The sequence below is a fragment of the Mustela erminea genome, chromosome 1 (assembly GCF_009829155.1).
Source record: "Mustela erminea isolate mMusErm1 chromosome 1, mMusErm1.Pri, whole genome shotgun sequence".
NCBI lineage: Eukaryota > Metazoa > Chordata > Mammalia > Carnivora > Mustelidae > Mustela > Mustela erminea.
In genome coordinates this window covers 47,735,166-47,753,371 of record NC_045614.1, presented here as the reverse complement: position 1 = coordinate 47,753,371, position 18,206 = coordinate 47,735,166, and the positions used below count along the sequence as shown (strand labels likewise).

At 40.1% G+C, this 18,206-nt stretch overlaps 1 long non-coding RNA gene across 4 annotated transcripts in view; it reads right to left on the bottom strand.

The window, feature by feature from the left end:
- LOC116579942 overlaps positions 1-18,206 on the bottom strand; it is a 93,260-nt gene that overhangs the window by 15,464 nt on the left and 59,590 nt on the right. For 3 of the 4 annotated variants that reach the window (XR_004281471.1, XR_004281470.1, XR_004281472.1), the window contains exon 3: positions 2,375-2,488. This is a non-coding gene — a long non-coding RNA (uncharacterized LOC116579942). Of the gene's footprint in view, positions 1-2,054; positions 2,260-2,374; positions 2,489-18,206 lie in introns of those variants that run through there. The other variant, XR_004281473.1, reaches the window with a different exon arrangement.

Sequence of the window (18,206 nt, the reverse complement as noted above, 5' to 3'; positions counted from 1 at the left end):
GGGTCTACCCACATGTCTATCCTAATCTGCTGTTTATCTAGAATTATGAAGCATGGGAATTAAAATTATTTATAAAGAGGAATTAATTGATTCTATCCTCAAGAGTCCATCCAGGAGAAGGCAGGAACCCATCACAACTAATCTTTGGATCAAAACTGCTCTCTATCCCTGCTTTGCCTCTGTGAATTAAACAATACAAAAAACTCAAAATCTTTTTTCTTTCTCTAAAAGCATTTTTCAGGGCTCTTTAACTTCTATTTTATATATATTTTATACATATAATATATAACACTTATATTTATACATGTCATATATAACACTTCTCTGGAAAATCAAAATGTCCTATGGTGCCAAGGAAAAAATTGGTCCAGAAGCTGCTTGGTAGGTTGGGCTGATGTGCCACACACTTTTTTTTTTCTCATTCTTTTCTTTTGTTGAGTTTCCTTTAGACTACGTTGACTCAGGCAAAATAGGACTGCTTCAAAGGATCTGGTAGGACATTACCTTTTCTCCCTTCTTTTCTTTTATAAACATGATGATCTCATGGTGAGTCACTGCCATTTCCTCCAAAGTTCTCTCTCTGTACATGGTGTTACTGGCAGTGATGCCCCATCACCTTGGAGCCTTGGTATTTACTAGGCCATCACCTCTCCTGCAGGTCTTCCTCTGTAGATGGGACTAAATCTAAGATAATGAGTTTGGGAGCTTCTTATCTGAGATCAGGAAATGACCAAGGACAGGTGAGAACTGACAGCCCCACTCTCCTTCATTTTATCCCCACTTATCTCCATATACACTCTATAGGAGTTCCAGGTCCTGAGCATGAGACTGCTTCCTTCAATGATCAGGAAATGGCAAACCCAATCATGTTCTGGTTATGTCTTGTGATTTCGCTACATGCCTTCGAGTACAAGTACAGATCTTGACCAAGATGCTCAACAGGAAGGCAATATTCAACATTCATGGACTACATGGGAGTCTAATTATCTTTCACTAATTTAAGTTCCCAAGATAAGAAAACGCACAGTGGAGAAGAAAGCCATCTATCCATGGCTGCAACAAAAGCACCATCTTACAGCTTGTTAGAAGTGCAGAATATCTAGCCCTGCTTCACATCAAGTGAATTATGATATGACTTTACATAAGATCCCCAAGTGGTATGTGTGTACATTCAAGTTTGATGACAATTTCCTCACACTGTACGGACTAACAAAATACTATCCAAATAGAAAGGACATCTGAAAAGAAGATAAAAATGCACATGGCTAGAGATGGATGGGAGGTAGGAGGGAAGAGGTTCGAGGGGGGTAGAGGAGGATAAAGTTGACCAGTGTTCACGAGAGCACCATGTTATCTCAACAGATGGGCATGAATATTACCAGCTAGGAGCCATTCCTATTGTATCCCACATGATGAGTGAGGGTTGATGCCCCAGCTGTGCAGGCAGCTGTCTGCCATGAGGCTATACACCCAGCTAAATGGGAAATCTTTTCAGAAATTTATGAGCCATACTCAAGCAGCATCCAGAGCTCTGAAACTCCCCATCAATCATGTCACCCCTTGCATGGTCCTTTCCCTTGATTTAGGCAAACAAATGCAAAGAGGCCTGGACCTCATGAGTCCTTTCCCCCTAAATATGCACACCAACCACACTACCTTTTGGTAGAGTAATCCTTGCCTCTCTGTAAGAGAGACAATCTTTGTTAACATATGGAGGGTCTGAAATGAGAAACTATAGCAAAAACGATTCATCCAAGTCTCACAGAATGACCTTATTTTTTGAGTAAGAGATACACACCAGTCAACTAGAAAACCACACCCAAGAATTTTGACATAGGAATGCTCCCTGTGGATATTCACTTTCAATGCACCTCTGATTACGAACGAGGAATGGCAGATCAAGGTCAAACCATCTATTGGCGGGAAGACTGATGTTTGAATTCAGGTTGTAGGACCACTACTTCAGTTCTCTCTTCTCCATTCTCTTGTTAAAATGCATGCAATAAATAAATATATAAAATGCCTAAGGCCTTCTCTTTGAAGCCCAACCCCGCCAGTCAGAGCAAGTATGACTTTGGGCAAATCATCTAACCTATCTGAGCTTCTAAATTCTTTCTTTGCAAATGGGAATCGTTGACAGCTGTATGAGACGAGATCAGGCTTATCCAGGGAGGTTTGGCCATAGACAATGATGGCTATAGGAAAGCAGTGTGAGTTAGTCCAGGGAGGTACTTCTTGTAATTTCTGGCACATAAGAGACTGTCGGCAAATGGGAGACAGAAAGAGGGTTTTATTACTCCTGTCTTTCTTGCCACACTAGCGTTAATATCTCAGCACAATCCCTGCCAGTTTTCCTCCAAATAATTTGACTCACTCATAATCGCAGTACACAGGTGCTGTCACATGGTGGTTTATTCACGGTGCTGTGCCATCTTCAGAGTCCTTATCCAACGGATCCAATGATATTTCACTGCGTGGATACACCCACCTGGAAAACACCATTAATCTCATTGTTAGGTTGTTTACAATTTTTTGCCTTTAGGTATTTATCTGCAACAAACATCTTTTGGCACTCAGGTTTGTCCATGTTTTGAGTTAGTTCCTCAGGCTAAATTCCCCAAAGAAACCATTTTGGTTCTTTGAATATAAAGAACTCTCTGAAATTATATTTCACTGTAAAAAATACTTAAATCTCCACAAAACTGGGATTATCAGATTCAGAATTTCTTCACACATACACACACACATATATTCAAAAAGAAATAAGATTCAAACCTCTTTTAGACAATGACAGAATATATTTGGATCAAACCATTTTGGGAGGTATATTTTAGCACAAGGGAAGAACAGAACCTATAAGGAATCTGATAATTTCGTGTTAAAGGCGAGAATGATGCAGACAAATGCAGTATGGCTCAGAAAAGGAACAAAATGTCTGAGGATCGGATTTACAGGGAAAGACCTAAAACTAATACATATGTATAGCTTGGCTCAGTTATAAGTAAAGGAAGAAATTTGAACAGCCTCTAAGCTTCAGAGAAGTAAACATCAGAATAGGAAAGAAATTTGCTTTATCTTGCATTGTATCTATTTGCTTAACAAAACTCCTAAAAAGAAGATTCTAGAACACATTTCATCCAAATCTCCCTCCCCTAGTCTTGGCCCATTAATATCAGACTTAATTATTTGCCATCACTAAGAAAGGAGGAGGAGGAGTCATCTTCTAGGTCATGAATGAGTCTTACCTACACTTTCCACTCTGATCTTTTCCTCTGCTCTGAACTAGCTGGGATACACCAGAGAGCAGGTGGAAAAAAATGATGTGGGATTATCATATAGCTACAGAGTTTCACAATCTAAAAAATATCAAATTACTGTCTCCTCCTTTTCTTTCTGATTCTCTGTTTCTTCCGAATGTGGACTGTGGGACAGGTAGACCCGCCTCACACTCAACAGAGGGAAGAAACATGAATGTGCCTGCTTTATGGAATGTATCTTTTATTCAACCTAAGAAAAGTTTATCAATATGCATATTACCATGCCATTTGAACCTTATATGCCATTGATATAAGGGTGTCATAATACTACTCAGCAACAGTTTTTAAAGAACAAGATTCAAGAATGCCATTCTGACTTGTATAATTCAGAGAAAGATTATAAGACAGCATTCCAACACATTACCCCACAAAAAGCACACCAAATAGCACCATATGTAAGCAAAATAATAAAGGAAAAGAATAGTTCAAGAGAGCAACTGTGAAAAATAAAAAAAAACACACATTTATTTGAAAAGGGTCCTACTCAAATCTGTTTTACTATTTATGAAGTGGTTAAAGTAAATGAGAAATGAAGTATGACTCACAACCCTAAGGCCATAATATTAAACTTTCTGTAACCCCAGAACTATATCTCCAAACAAAATCTTACTCAGAAACTCAATATACAAAGAAAGTCAGGAAGTAAGGTGGAAGCCAGAGTACAAATCTGGGAATTCCACCAGGCCTGGTTAACTCCACAGAACCCCAAAATGGGTAGGGGGGGACCCCGGTGTGACACCACAGTCCTAAGAGAAGCTGGAAAACAGAGGAGTTTGAGATGATAGTGATGGCAGAAAATGAAAAAGAATATGGAGAGACTCCTTAAAAGGGAAATTAAAATGGAAGAGAAAAACAGGGGTGTAAGACGGGGCTGGCCAGCAGAGAGGGGAAGAGAAAGGAAGAAAAACAAATCAGTGTGTTTAATGTTAACTCTCTCAACTTTTTGCCCAGAGGAGTTGCTTTTTAAAGTGCTCTCTGGGGGCGCCTGGGTGGCTCAGTGGGTTAAGCCGCTGCCTTCGGCTCAGGTCATGATCTCAGGATCCTGGGATCGAGTCCCGCATCGGGATCTCTGCTCAGCAGGGAGCCTGCTTCCCTCTCTCTCTCTCTGCCTGCCTCTCTGTCTACTGTGAACTCTCTCTGTCAAATAAATAAATAAAATCTTTAAAAAAATAAAAATAAAAATAAAAATAAAGTGCTCTCTGACTGTTAAGACAGAAAATGTTTTTTGGGTTTTGTTTGTTTGGTTTTTTTTTGAGACCCATGATAAATGGTGTCAGATAATGGCACTGGACCAGCAAACTTCGCTAAAGCAACGGTAGGACAGAACCACATTTCACACACATCTCGCTTCTCAACCTTCAGAAACTGAAATACATGTAAAATATAAAGTAAGACCTTCTAAACAATAGTCAACACACCCCAAGATACATTCAGAAACAAACACCAAAAATATTAGGAATATAGGAACTCATAGAGCAACCAGAGGTAACACACAGCCTTGCAGGCAGGGCAATCACCTTCCACCGGATGGGAATTTTGAATTTCCCACCTGCCTACCCATACGTACCTCTGAGCCAGCCACATCCAACTTTCCAGATCATTCCAGAGCTCTAAATCCCTGTGAACTATTCTCTTTGATGATAAACATATCCCTACACCTCTCTTTTATCAAGTCCATATAGAACCAAATATCAAATATGGTTGCTCCATCCTCAGACTTGACAACACACTTTGTTCCATTTGTTGTCCATGGTAGGGCTTATCATAATATTAGATAATCACTTGTGGCGTGTTTTCCCCTCTCTTATTAGACAGGAAATATCATAAATAAGGGGACTGAACTTCATTCTCGGTACCAGCCCACTGTCTAGCACACAGTGGCTATGAAAGTCTTTGATGAACAATAAAAAGCAACATGTACTGAGTGTTCATTATGTGCTAGGCACAGAGCTTTAAGCCCTTTACATCCATTAGCCCATTTAATCCTTAAAACAAAACAAGATCTTCCTTCTTATTTTTGTCATTTTACAGATATGCAAACTGAGACATCTAATTGTTAAACACCTTGACCAGTTACATAAGTTCAGGAACAGGTGATGCCAGGACTCAAACCCAAGCAGTCAAACCCAGAGTCCCAGCAATGAACCGCTAAGCTGATTGACTAACAAGCAAGAAAGAAAATGAATGTAACATAGGACAAAACTGAGAGATTTTAAGGATCCTTTCAATCCAAACATTCTAGGTTCCCAATGATATAAAAGAGTCCTACTTTGGGGGTGCCTAGGTGACTCAGTGGGTTAAGCCTCTGCCTTTGGCTCAGGTCATGATCTCAGGGTCCTGGGATGGATCCCTGCTACAGGCTCTCTGCTCAGCAAGGAGCTTGCTTCCCCCTTCTCTCTGCCTGCCTCTCTGCCTACTTGTGATCTCTGCCTGTCAGATAAATAAATAAAATATTTTTTTAAAAATTTCTGCTTTGATTCTTTTTATTTATTTATTTATTTATTTATTTTGACAGAGACACAGTGAGAGAGGGAACACAAGCAGGGGGCGAGGGAGAAGCAGGTTTCCTGCTGAGCAGGGGCTCAATCCCAGGTCCCTGGGGTTGTGACCAGAGCCAAAGGTAGACCCTTAACAACTGAGCCACCCAGGTGCCTCCCTGCTTTGAATCTCAGAGCACTTCTGCCCTTTCTCTTCCTTGCCTAGCCACCCTTTCCATCACTGTGCTTTGCACACATTTGAGGACTTAAGAAACTCTGAAATAGACATAAGGCCCCTTCCCAACTCAGCAGCCTGGATGTGTAACTCCATAGGTGGGTAGACGTCTATGTAGTGACAGGAACGTGGGTGGATGATTCATAAGCCACCCAAAGTTCCACCTCTAACAGCTCCTATCCCTGCCACTCAATCTAAAAGGTTAAAGGTTGAGTGTAAATAGTAAGGGACAGGAAAATTTTAAAAAAAGGCTGGCAGGCTTTGGTTCATAGAGCCAAATAGTAATAATCCCTCAAAACATTATTTTCCTTCTGGCGGAGCTCTCAATGGCCATTATGAGTTCAAAACACAACACTGTGTATATGCATGGGTGAGTCAGTGAGTTCACGACCTGATGTGAGTCACTCTGCCTTAAGCAGAATGCTAGTTCTGATCCCTTTCTTTTGGAAGGAGTTCTGAAATTATGATGAAAGTTGAGATTTATTTGCAAGGATACCTTTCCAGCAGCTCTCTGAGGCCTGCCCAAATATTTGCAATAAACAGGCACATGGGCCTCCTCTGATAAGGAAGGAGGGAGGAGAGAGGAGGGAGGGGGAGGGAGGGGGAGGGGGGAGGGGGGAGAGAGGGGGGAGGGAGGGGGGAGGGAGGAGGGAGGGGGGAGGGAGGGGGGGTGGGAAGAAATTTGGAAATGTGAAGTATCAAAAGCAAATAGGAATGGAAATCCTATGCCCTCAGGCGTGGGATGCTTGGATGGAAGCAGGAGTAGTTGTGTAGTACTATTGCTCTTGGGTATTCTCATCAATAGCTTCCAAGCTATTGATGTTCTTTCTTGGCTTTAAAAGGAGGGGGGCAGTGGTGCAAAAAATAATTACTGAGCTTCTGTTACGTGCTGGGCTCTGGGCTGTTGAGATTATTGTAGTCAATGAGGTAAGCATAGTTTTTTCTCTCATGGAGCTTATAGTTCCATGATAAATCAGCTACAAAAAATCAGCAGTGTAATGTCTCGTGCAGACATTCAGGGTGCTACAGGCTAACATGAGAGCCAGAGACCCCACTTCAAGGGCAGGGAAATACCCTCCCCCTATTCGGAACTTCTATTAAATAAGTAATAAAGTATTTGCTAGGCAGAGAACAGAAGAGAAGAATGTTCTGGGTAAAGGTTATGTGCAAAAGTGCTGAAGCTGAAATGAACATGGAACATTTAGGACTCGGAAAGTAGTTCAATGAGGCTAAAGCACAGAAAGGGTAGAGGGAATGCAGGGAATTCAGAATCTGGGAGGGTTCTTTGTTTATCCACTGATCAATATGAATTTATCAACTCCTATCATGTGTAAATCCTGCTTTTTTATGGAGTTAGAGGAATATGAAAAAAAAGATACATTAATTCAGTCTACTTTGGGGCTTTCTTCCTTATTTCCTTGACCAAGCTGAAACTGGCCATCTCACTTACTGTGTTGTGAACCTATCCATAAAGATGGTGTCTTTTCCAAAAGGCTTAATACCCTGAAATCAAAGGCATCATGTCCCTGTAGGAAGCAGTTCTCTGTGCACTCACAATTTTTACAGCAATAGTATGATTTCATTAAAAAAAACAACAACAACTTCAAGATACGTCACCTCAACATATGGTATTATTACTAACTACATACTTTTTCTTTCTACCTGCATAGGTTTGGGGATAAAGCAAGAGTATCTTACTTACAGAATGTTTTACGGAGCATTTTCATCTATTTGCCTTCATGGGAACTAGACAGTCAACATGGGGATACACTACTACAGATGGGAAAATAAATTTACCAAGGTTGTGTAGTTTCCCCCAAAATCATGTTAGTAAGTAGAAAAACAAGATAAATATCATGGCTTCTCTCAGTCCCATATCCTTTCTTTCCAAAAAGGTGTCTCTCAAAAATATGATCCACAGGGTGCCTGGGTGGCTCAGTGGGTTAAAGCCTCTGCCTTCAGCTCAGGTCATGATCTCAGGGTCCTGGGATGGAGTCCCACATCGGGCTCTCTGCTCAGCAGGAAGCCTGCTTCACCTCCTCTCTCTGCCTGCCTCTCTGCCTATTGTGATCTCTGTCAAATAAACAAATAAAAAAATAAAAATAAAAAAATATGATCCACAGAACACATGGTTAAAATACAGATTCCAGAGTCTTGCCTCAAAATCTCCGGAATCTTCTCCGTAATTCCTCAGGTACCCTTAAAGTCTCAGGATACCACTCTTCACCAAAATCCATCAGAAGAACCCATTTTAATTGTCAGAACACTGCAAAACATTGTTCAAAATCTGTACTTGAATATTTATAACAGCATTATACATAATAACCAAAATCTGGAAATCCCGCCAAATGCTGGTCAAGAATAAGGGAATACCATACGGCAATGAAAACGAAAGATCTACAAAAACATGTGTTCTGAAATCTCACCAACATTAACATGGCATAAAAGAAATCAGGCACCAAATAGTACTTAACATGTGAATGCAGGTTTATATGGTACAAACAGGCAAAGCTAAGCCATGCTGCCAGAAGTCAGGATGACAGTAATCCTGGCAGCCGTAGGGCATGGGAGGTGAGGCGGGGGGTGGGGCAGATGCACAAGGGGGATCTGAGCGTGCCTGCAGTCTTCTGCCTCTTCATCTGGATGCTGCTCACATGGATGCGTCTGATGTGTAGAAATCCGTGCAACAGCACACTTAGGCTATGTTAATTTTTCTGTGGTATATATTATACCTCAGTGAAAATAAGTTTCAAATGTAATAAATGTCATTCCTAAGTCTTAAAAAAAAACTAGAATTCCCTTTAAAACCAACACTGTGCTTGTGTCTAAAGGTTGTCCCCACCGGTGTGTCAGTTTCACCACCATGGAATGGGCCAGACATCCATCACTGACGTGGCTCCCAGTGTTCCATCTCAGACAAGTCTGGTCCTCATCCTAGCAATAGATTCATTATACCTGATTATGTCTACTGGTTTCCCTGGTTATCTAATACCTATTCACTGCCCACCCAAATCATATGAAAAACAGCCCCCCATAAAAGCAGACACCCCACACTACCAACTTTCCTTCCCCAAATGACCAGTATGTACGGTGTTTGATTACTTTCTTTCAAACACTTTTGTCCTGTATGTACAAGTATACTTTTGACACAATTAGGATGGTCTGATAATTTTAGATCCTGATTTTTTCACTAGTATTATGTTGTGAATATTTTCTGGCTCATCACAAATACTCAAAATTATGATTTGAGGGATTCATTCACTGATACTGAGAGTCTACTAAACTCTTGTAACATGTCAACCCTGTGCTGTGTATTGTAATGGAGTTGAAGATGTGTGAAACATAGATCATACCCTCAATAACTTTTAGGAAGATGGTGTGATTTGGGGTAAACTAGCTCTTAATCTCTCAGAGTCTATTTTGTAATCTATAAAGTGGAAGCGGTAGTACCATCTAATCAGGGTGCTTGAGAGAATTAAGATAATACATGTGAAATGCCTAGCATTTAGTAGACAAATAGTAAGTATTTGTTCCCTTAGATAGGAAAGGTATACATATGGAAAAGTACCAGTATGAGGAATTAGAGGACTGGACATTTACCAGAGCAGGAGGGAATCTGAGAAGAAAGATCTTTTCTATAGGCTAGAACCTTGCTACTCCAAGTGTGGTCTGTAGACCAGCAGCATCAGCATCACCTGGGATCTTGTCAGAAATGCAGAATTCAAGACCTGCTCCAGTCCTGAGTCAAAATTTTATATATATATATATATATATATATGTATATATATTTAAATATATATATATTTTTAAGATTTATTTATTTTAGGGAGATAGCATGTGAGCAGGGTGGGGGCCAGAGGGAGAAAACCTCAAGAAGACTCCCCACTGAGCATGGACCCAAACACTCAGCTTGATCTCACAACCCTGAGATCATGACCCAAGCTGAAACCAAGAGTCAGATGCTCAGCCGACTGAGCCACCAGGCACCCCCCAAAATTTCTATTTTAATAATACTCCTGGATGTTATGTGTGCCAATTAAAGTTTGAAGAACACTTTGCTAGATGGGTTTTTGGTGACATGCAAAATTCAGATACTCAGGGAGAAGGATGGGGACAATGGGCATTCCATGGCTAGGGAGAGAAGGGAAAGTGAGTTTAATAAACCACATTACGGGATGGTCCTTAGCAGCTAACTTACTTAAACCAAAGAGCTGTCTGGGGATGCAGTAAGAGATGAACTAGACTTGAAAGCGTAGGTTATATTATCCATGGCCTGGGATTCTAGCTAGAGATTTTGCCCTTATCTCTCCTCTGGTCTAATGTCTTTGTACATTTCCCTCTTAAGTTCCGATTTCCAATATAGCTACAGTCCTCCAAAAATACGATTCTTAAAGTGTGAGTGGCTGACCATCTAGAATAGAACCCCTAGGAAGCTCCTTGGAAATTCAGATTTTTGGGTCCCTCATTCCCCAGCTTTATCTAAGTGTGGATCCTGGAATTTCAAGCCTGAGAACCACTACTGTTATCCAATGTCTGTCATAAGGACTCACTGTACAATGTAATCACATTAAAATAAAATAAAACTGTCCTTAGAGCTCTATTGCTAGTTTTAAAACAAGTACTAAAATTCAACCCACATGCGCTGCTTAAGAAGAAGGAGCATAATCAATTTTCCCCATATCTCTAATACCAAGAGCAGTAACCGGATGATCAACAAGCATTTGCTGAATGAATGAATAAATGCATGGATGCATGAACGAATGAATGGCTAAGCACATAATTTCAGAGATTACTCTGAAGTAAACAACTATGTGTATAAATTACAGCTGCATTTTCATACTAAAAGTAATGAGCAATGAAATCAAATGTATTCATTTTCAGAAAGAATGAAACTCACCATTGCCTGCCACAAACTTCTTTTGAAAAACTGACATGAATATAATCAATATCCAACAAATAGACTTCCTTATAAATTGACTCCAATCTGGCTGGGAAGATACTGGTTTGGTTATTGTCAACTGCAGTCTGTGTTGGAGCTTTGGAGATGCTGGGAATTTTTCTGTAAAACAATGCATGCATCTAACAGAGATTTTAATATTCTATCTTGAGTTGGGGCTTGAGGCAAGACCATCAGAATTCAACACGATGCCATCCTTTCTGTTCCAAGAAAAAGCAAGGAATTATTTATGTTTTCTGGAATTTTCTCAAATAGTCATCTGAGAAAGTAAGTATGGAGCTGGTGAAAATTCAAACAATTTGGACTGTGTTTGAAAAATGGATGAGACAAAGAAAGTATTTCTTCCCATTAGCCATGATTAATTGCATAGAACAAGAGGGGGTTCAAGTCACTGTATGGAAACAGCTCACTTCCAGTGTTGATAATGGTCAACAAGCAGTGTCAGCACCCCATTTAAGCAAATTGCAGTACCGGAGTCTCCAGCAGGAAAATCTTTTGCAGTCGCTATTAGTCAGGATGCTTACCTCTGCAAAGACGGAAAAATCTCTCAAACTGCATAAGCAAAAATGAAAATGAAACCAAAAATAACACCTTTCTGAAATTGCTGGGTTTTTTCTGGCTTTATATGAAACTTGATCGAGGCCTCGGTTAATGTCATCAAGACCCAGTATCCCTAACTTGCCCCACTGTTCTTCTCCACCTTGGCTCAACTCTCAAGCCCCAGGCAGGGCCAAGATGGCTGCCAGCAGCTCCAGGCTACTGCAGCTTCCAAGGTTCAAATTCAGTATACAAAACAGCTTTTCCTCCCCGTAACTGCTGAACTCACTTTAATTAAACTAATTTGGCCATCTTGAACTAATGACTAAGGCTAGAAAACGATCACATTACACAGACTGACTGGGACTGGGACTGGGTCATGTGCCCACACCCGGAACAGTCAGTGCGGACATGGGGATATAGGGCTGTGATAGGTCAGGCTCTCAGGTTCTGCCTCAGGCATCAGGAGTGGAGCCCCACCAAAACAAGGACTAACAAGCAGGAAGGAAGAGCCCCCCACCCCCAAAGGAAACTGGCTTCTATGACCAGTGAAGGAAGAAATGGAATCCGGGCAAGCAAAGACAGCAAATGTATACTAAATGATTTCCAAGTGGCGGCTTTTATAGGCCAAATTTGACACCAAAGTTGATCTCGGGGCAAGATCTCTGGCATTCACAGATGGAGGGTGCAGCATACATTCAGTGCCATCACCCTGCATGGAAACTGTGTTGCATCCCTCCCTGGTGCTTAAAATCCACAAATGGCTCGGGGCGAGTTTCAGCTTACAACGGGGTTTAAAAGGTGTTTGAAGATGTGGCCTCTCTCTCTCTTTATCCTCATTCTGACTCTCCAGTTGATAATATTAAACTTCCTTTGCCTTCTAAGCTTCTCCATCTCTCCTACCTCTAAGCCTGCGTACGTACTATTTCTCTCCCTGTCACACATCAAAACCCTTCACAAACTCCTTTGCTGGGACTCTTCCCAAACATTCTGGTCTCCCCTATAAAGAAGCCTAAGCTCCTGTTACCCTCTGTTATCTTTGCCCACAGCATCCAAGTCTCCTGTAATAGCTCGGACCCCATTTTACAAAAACGTTTAGTCGTCTCTTGCCACAACTGTATCATAAACTCAGTCAAGACAGGAATCATGTCCTCCGTCCTTTCCTTCTCCTCCATCCCACCCAAGAAAACAAAGCTCCAGGAAAAAGTTTTCTATATTAATAGATAAATGAATGGATAGATGAAGGAGGAAAGCTTTAAAAAATAGTACTATGAACACATACATTGAAATATTTTAGCCCTACTAGCTTATATATACATATGTATGTATATGATATTTGTATATGAATTATGTATGTCATGCATTAGATATTTATGGAGGGTGTACTCTGTGCCTGGCTTGGTTTGAGGTTCTGAAGATCTATCAGGGAAAACAAATAAAAGCAACATTAAGACCTAAAATAAACATTATAAATAAATAAACTACCCAACATGTTAGTATGTAATAAGTTCTTTGGGAAAAAAAAAAATCCAGCAAGATAAGGAGATTGAGGAATGCTGGGTTGGCAAAAGGCAATTTGTAACAGGCTAGCCAGAGCAGTTGCCACCAAGAACGTAATAGTTGAGCAAAGCCACGAGGTGGGGGAGGCATGAGCCAGGTATATGTGGATGTAGGACAGGTGTGCACCAGGCAGAAAGACAACCAGTGCAAGGGCTCAAATGACAGCAAACCTGGCTTCACACATGCCTGCTGAAGGACCCTAGTCCCAATCATCTTATTGCTAAGAAGAGTGAAAACCACTTTCACCTAACTGCCAAAAGATAATTTTATCTATGTTTAATTACTGAATGTGAAAACACCACAGATAGGCCAAAACTTTTTACCTTAGCAGACTGTCCAACTCAAGAGGTTTCTCCAATCAGCCAAAAATGTGAGAAAATAGGAAAAAGGAAAAAAAAAAACCAATTTGGCCACTGGGTATTGACTTAGAAATGTTCATTTACATTAACTTTATTCATCTGAGAATTTAATGGGCATGCCTTAATTATCTGGAGAGGCAAATGCCTATTAAAATGGGAAAATCATGTAATGGCTATGATAAGTTTCTTTTTATTACTGCTTTAATAACTGCAAACTTCAATGTGTACCAACAATTATATTACTATTAATGCCTATTTTATTCATTAGAAGTTGAGAAACATCTAAGCAGCTAGCTTGAATATTTTTTTTTACACTTGGTAATGATAAGCTTTGTTATTTGACTTCTTCCCATCTGGCTTGCCTCAACAAAATGATAAAGAAAAGAGTATAACAAGTTTAATTACGTGAGCCATGTTTCCAAGACTGATACTGTAGTAATGAGGACACATTCAGGCTCACAGTCCTAAATTTGCTCAAGAGTTGGTTACAGAATAAGCCTTTTATTCTAAACTTCCTGAAATGGTTCCAGTGATTGTGAGCAGAAACATCTCTTAAAAGCTAAAAATAATACATCAAATGGCAGCAAGAGAAATAGTGCTCATGCCTGACATTTACCGCTCCTTATTATATGACAGGCACTATGGATTATTTCATCTAATCTTCACAACATTCCTGGTGAAGTGTGTACTGTTCTTATTCCCACTATACAGATGAATGAAGTCCAGAAGTTACTCTCCAGGTGGTGGGAGTTGCATGGTATTACGTGATCCCAACCTCTTCACCAGAATGGATAGCAGTTGGGTGAATACCTGATCAAAGCAGGACTGATGAGAATATTCCTCCTGGGAGACATGAGCTATTTAGTGACTGCAGTTGGCTAGAACCTCCTGGAACCTACAGACAGAGAAAGGTTCTCCGCTACAAGAAAAGAAGAAAGCAGAGATGGAAGACAGTACAGATAGAGGAGACAAAGATGTTCCTTTGATGACGAACACCTTTGCCATACTTGTTTCCAGCACCACCTCATGCTTCAGGAATTTTCTAATAGAGTCCCTGTTGTGGCTTAAGCTATCTAGGGAGGATTTCTTTAGCTCCCACTTAAACATATTCTTTAGTGCTGGCTTTAATTCATCGGAGAACTTAATAGGAATGCCTTAATCAGGAACCATAATGTGTCCCATGAATCACCATCATTGAGAGCAGAGAAGTAAGGAACAGGCTAGTCACAGCAACAACTGAAAAATGAGTATGTTACCAGGATTTTTTCGCCCACAGTGTATCTCACATCCAAACCATTACTTAGCATTCACTCTGCACCATTTTTATTTGTTTTGTTAAGATTTTATCTATTTGACAGACAGAGATCACAAGTAGGCAGAGAGGCAGGGAGAAGCGAGAGGAGGAAGCAGGCCCCCCTGAGCAGAGAGCCCCATGCGGGACTCGATCCCAGGACCCCAGGATCATGACCTGAGCCAAAGGCAGAGGCTTTAACCCACTGAGCCACCCAGGTGCCCCCACTCTGCACCATTTTTAAAAGGCATCAGCACAACACTGTTAATAGTAGCACCTTAGAATCTGATACTCAAGCCACTATGCTGTTTAAACATTTTTTCCAAAATCTAACCCCAAAAGAGGCTTTATTGCCTTTCACTCACACACATATTTGAGTTCTTGCCACACATGACCACTCTGTTAGTTTTGCTCTCAATCCTTGTTATTGTTTTCCTCTATAGCACCTATCACAATTATAATTGTGTAAAATTTATTTTTCATTTGCCTCTATGCTAGACTTAATTCCATGTGGGCAGACTAAATATGTCTAAAATAATAGCTGCTATAGCGGGGACTCTTGGGAAATTTTTAATCAATTAATTAATCCTCTTTCCCTCCTTCTCCCCATTTACAGAAGCTCAGAGAGTCTAAGAACCTTGCCAGTGCTCATGTAGCTAGGACATGGAAAAGAGATGTTGATACCCAGCTCTTCCTAACTCTAAAACGCATAATACTTTCACTATACTTTCACTCTCCCCTGAGTAATGTCCATGTGTCTTCTTTAATTACATGAAATCCCACTTTTCAATGGCTATAATATTTTAGTAGCCTTTTAGGGATGTTGAACTTAACATATTTTTGGCAATGAGAATTGCATTGTAAAACAGTCACATTTTTTCACATCCAACATAAAATTCCATTATGTTACTGCCTAAAGATCTAGAGCAAGAATTAGATATGGTACAAACCACCTTTACTGCACAGGTTATCTTTGAAGCATCGCTTTAAATCCTTTTTAAATGGAGAAATAGTTAAGTACATAAGAAGAGCAGTTTCTAAACAGTACAAAGCAAGGCCAACAGGTAAAAATGAATGGAAATATGTAGAGAGACCAATAATGAGTAAGAAAAATAAAAATCTTAAAATGAAAATGGAAACACAGCATCCCAAAATTTATGGGATGTAGTCAAAGTAGTTCTTAGAGGGATATTTATAGCAATAAATGCTTAGATCAACAAAGATCTCAAATAACCTAATGTACACCTGAAGGAATTAGAAAAAGAACGAACTAAGCCCAAAGTTAACAGAACAAAGAAAACAACAAAGATCAGAGCAGAAATAAATAAAATAGAAACCAGAAGAACATAGAAATTCAATGAACCCAGCTGGTATTTTGAAAAGATAAGCAAAACTGACAAAATTTTAGCTTGATTAGGGGGAAAAAAAAAAAAGAGTAAGACTCAGAATCACAAGTCAAAGAGCAGACAATACAATGAATAATACCATTCAAATAGCAAAGATCTAAGAGACTACTTAGACAAATTATATGCCAACAATTAATTTAGAAGACAGATAAATTCATAGACATATACAAGATACCAAAAGTGAATCATGAAAAATAAAATAAAATGTGGAGAGACCAATAATGAGTAAGGAGTTTTTTTTTCAAAGATTTTATTTATTTGACAGACAGAGATCACAAGTAGGCAGAGCAGCAGGCAGAGAGAGAGGGGGAAGCAGGCTCCGTGCTGAGCAGAGAGCCCAATGTGGGGCTCGATCCCAGGACCCTTGGATCATGACCAGAGCCGAAGGCAGAGGCTTAACCCACTGAGCCACCCAGGAGCCCCGAGTAAGGAGATTTAATCAGTAATCAAAAACTGCCCAAAAAGAAAAGCTCAGATTCAGATTGTTTCACTGATAAATTCTACCAAACATTTAAGGAAGAGTTGATGCCAATCTATTTCAAACTCTTCTAAAAATCTGAAGAGAAGGGAATACTCCCAAACTCATTCTACAAGGCCAGCATTACCCTGACACTGTATATGGACATTACAAGAAAAGGAAACTACAGGCCAGTATCCTTGATGTTTTGCTAAAAAGTAAGCATTCAGGGGCACCGGGGTGGCTCAGTAGGTTGAACACCTGACTCTTGGTTTCGGCTCAGGTCCTGATCCTCAGATCATAGGATCAAGCCCTGAATCAGGCTCTGCCCTCAGCAAAAGTCTGCTTGGATATTTTTCCCCTCTGCCCCTTCTTCCACTCATGTTCATGCTCTCTCTCTCTCTCTCTAAAGTAAATAAATAAATCTTTAAAAATTAAGCATGCAAAACAATAATAATTACAAAGGGCTGGAAAGGGCGTAGGATTCTGCTTTATGGCCTCTATACTCTGACCACAAGCATCACACAGTGACTGGCACATATATTTGAAAAGTATTTTCGGAATGAATCATCAGCCTCCTCTCAACCTTGTCCCCACTGCTCCATGCATGTACTTTCTTCTTCTCTCAGTCTTGTCACTCATATTGAAAGCATCCCTTTCCGACAACCTCATAAACCTCTGTGCATGGTGTTTCTATCACCTATGAACACCTTCTCCCTTTCCTCACCCATTAAATTTGAATTTTACCAATCTATCAAAGACCAATGCAAATTTCAGCATAGTAAACCAAGCCTGACTTCCCTAGTCCATAAAAGTCTTCGAAGACCTGTACTTCTTTGGGACATATTTATGTGCTATGCATTCAAATTACTTGAAGAACATTTTTTAAATTTAGGTGCCCAGGAGGACCCATTTTAAAACTAGTGAATCAGAATGTAATTTGCAGATCTGTATCTTTTAAAGCTGCCTACTGATCTACAAATCAGCCCTAGGAGACCCTTCTTCTGTATCACATAAACTTTTCTTATAGAGGATACCTGCTTGTGCTGGTTTGTAAACACTCTATTGTGTCAAGGGTAAATGCTGAGAGGATTAGGCTGTATTATAATCATCTGTTACAGCCCCCACAATCTTCTGTATGGTACCAGGCATAGAAGCATCACTGGATTTATGGAATATGAGTTAACCTGGGCTAAAATTACACATTATGCTGCATGACCCATACAGTTTCAATCCTCATCCCAAACCCCGTGCCTATAACAGGACTTAGAATACAGTAAGTACGCAATAAATACTTAATAAATTAAGATGAATTAAACAGGCACAGTTTTGCTACCCATACTGATTTACAAATGGTCAAATAATCCCACTTTATGTTCCTGAATCTCTTTCATCCCCATATCTCAAGTCATAACCTGTTTATCCTACCAGCAGGGATAATAAATTAGGATAGTAAAAATTAGATAGTAAAAAAATGGACTATTTGAGTCGAAAGAACATCTTCAATCAATCAATTCAATTCCCCTACTCAGGCATGAGAAGAAAGGAAATCTTGGTATTTGTGACAACATGGAAGGAACTTGAGGGCTATCTCTTCAGTGAGATAAGTC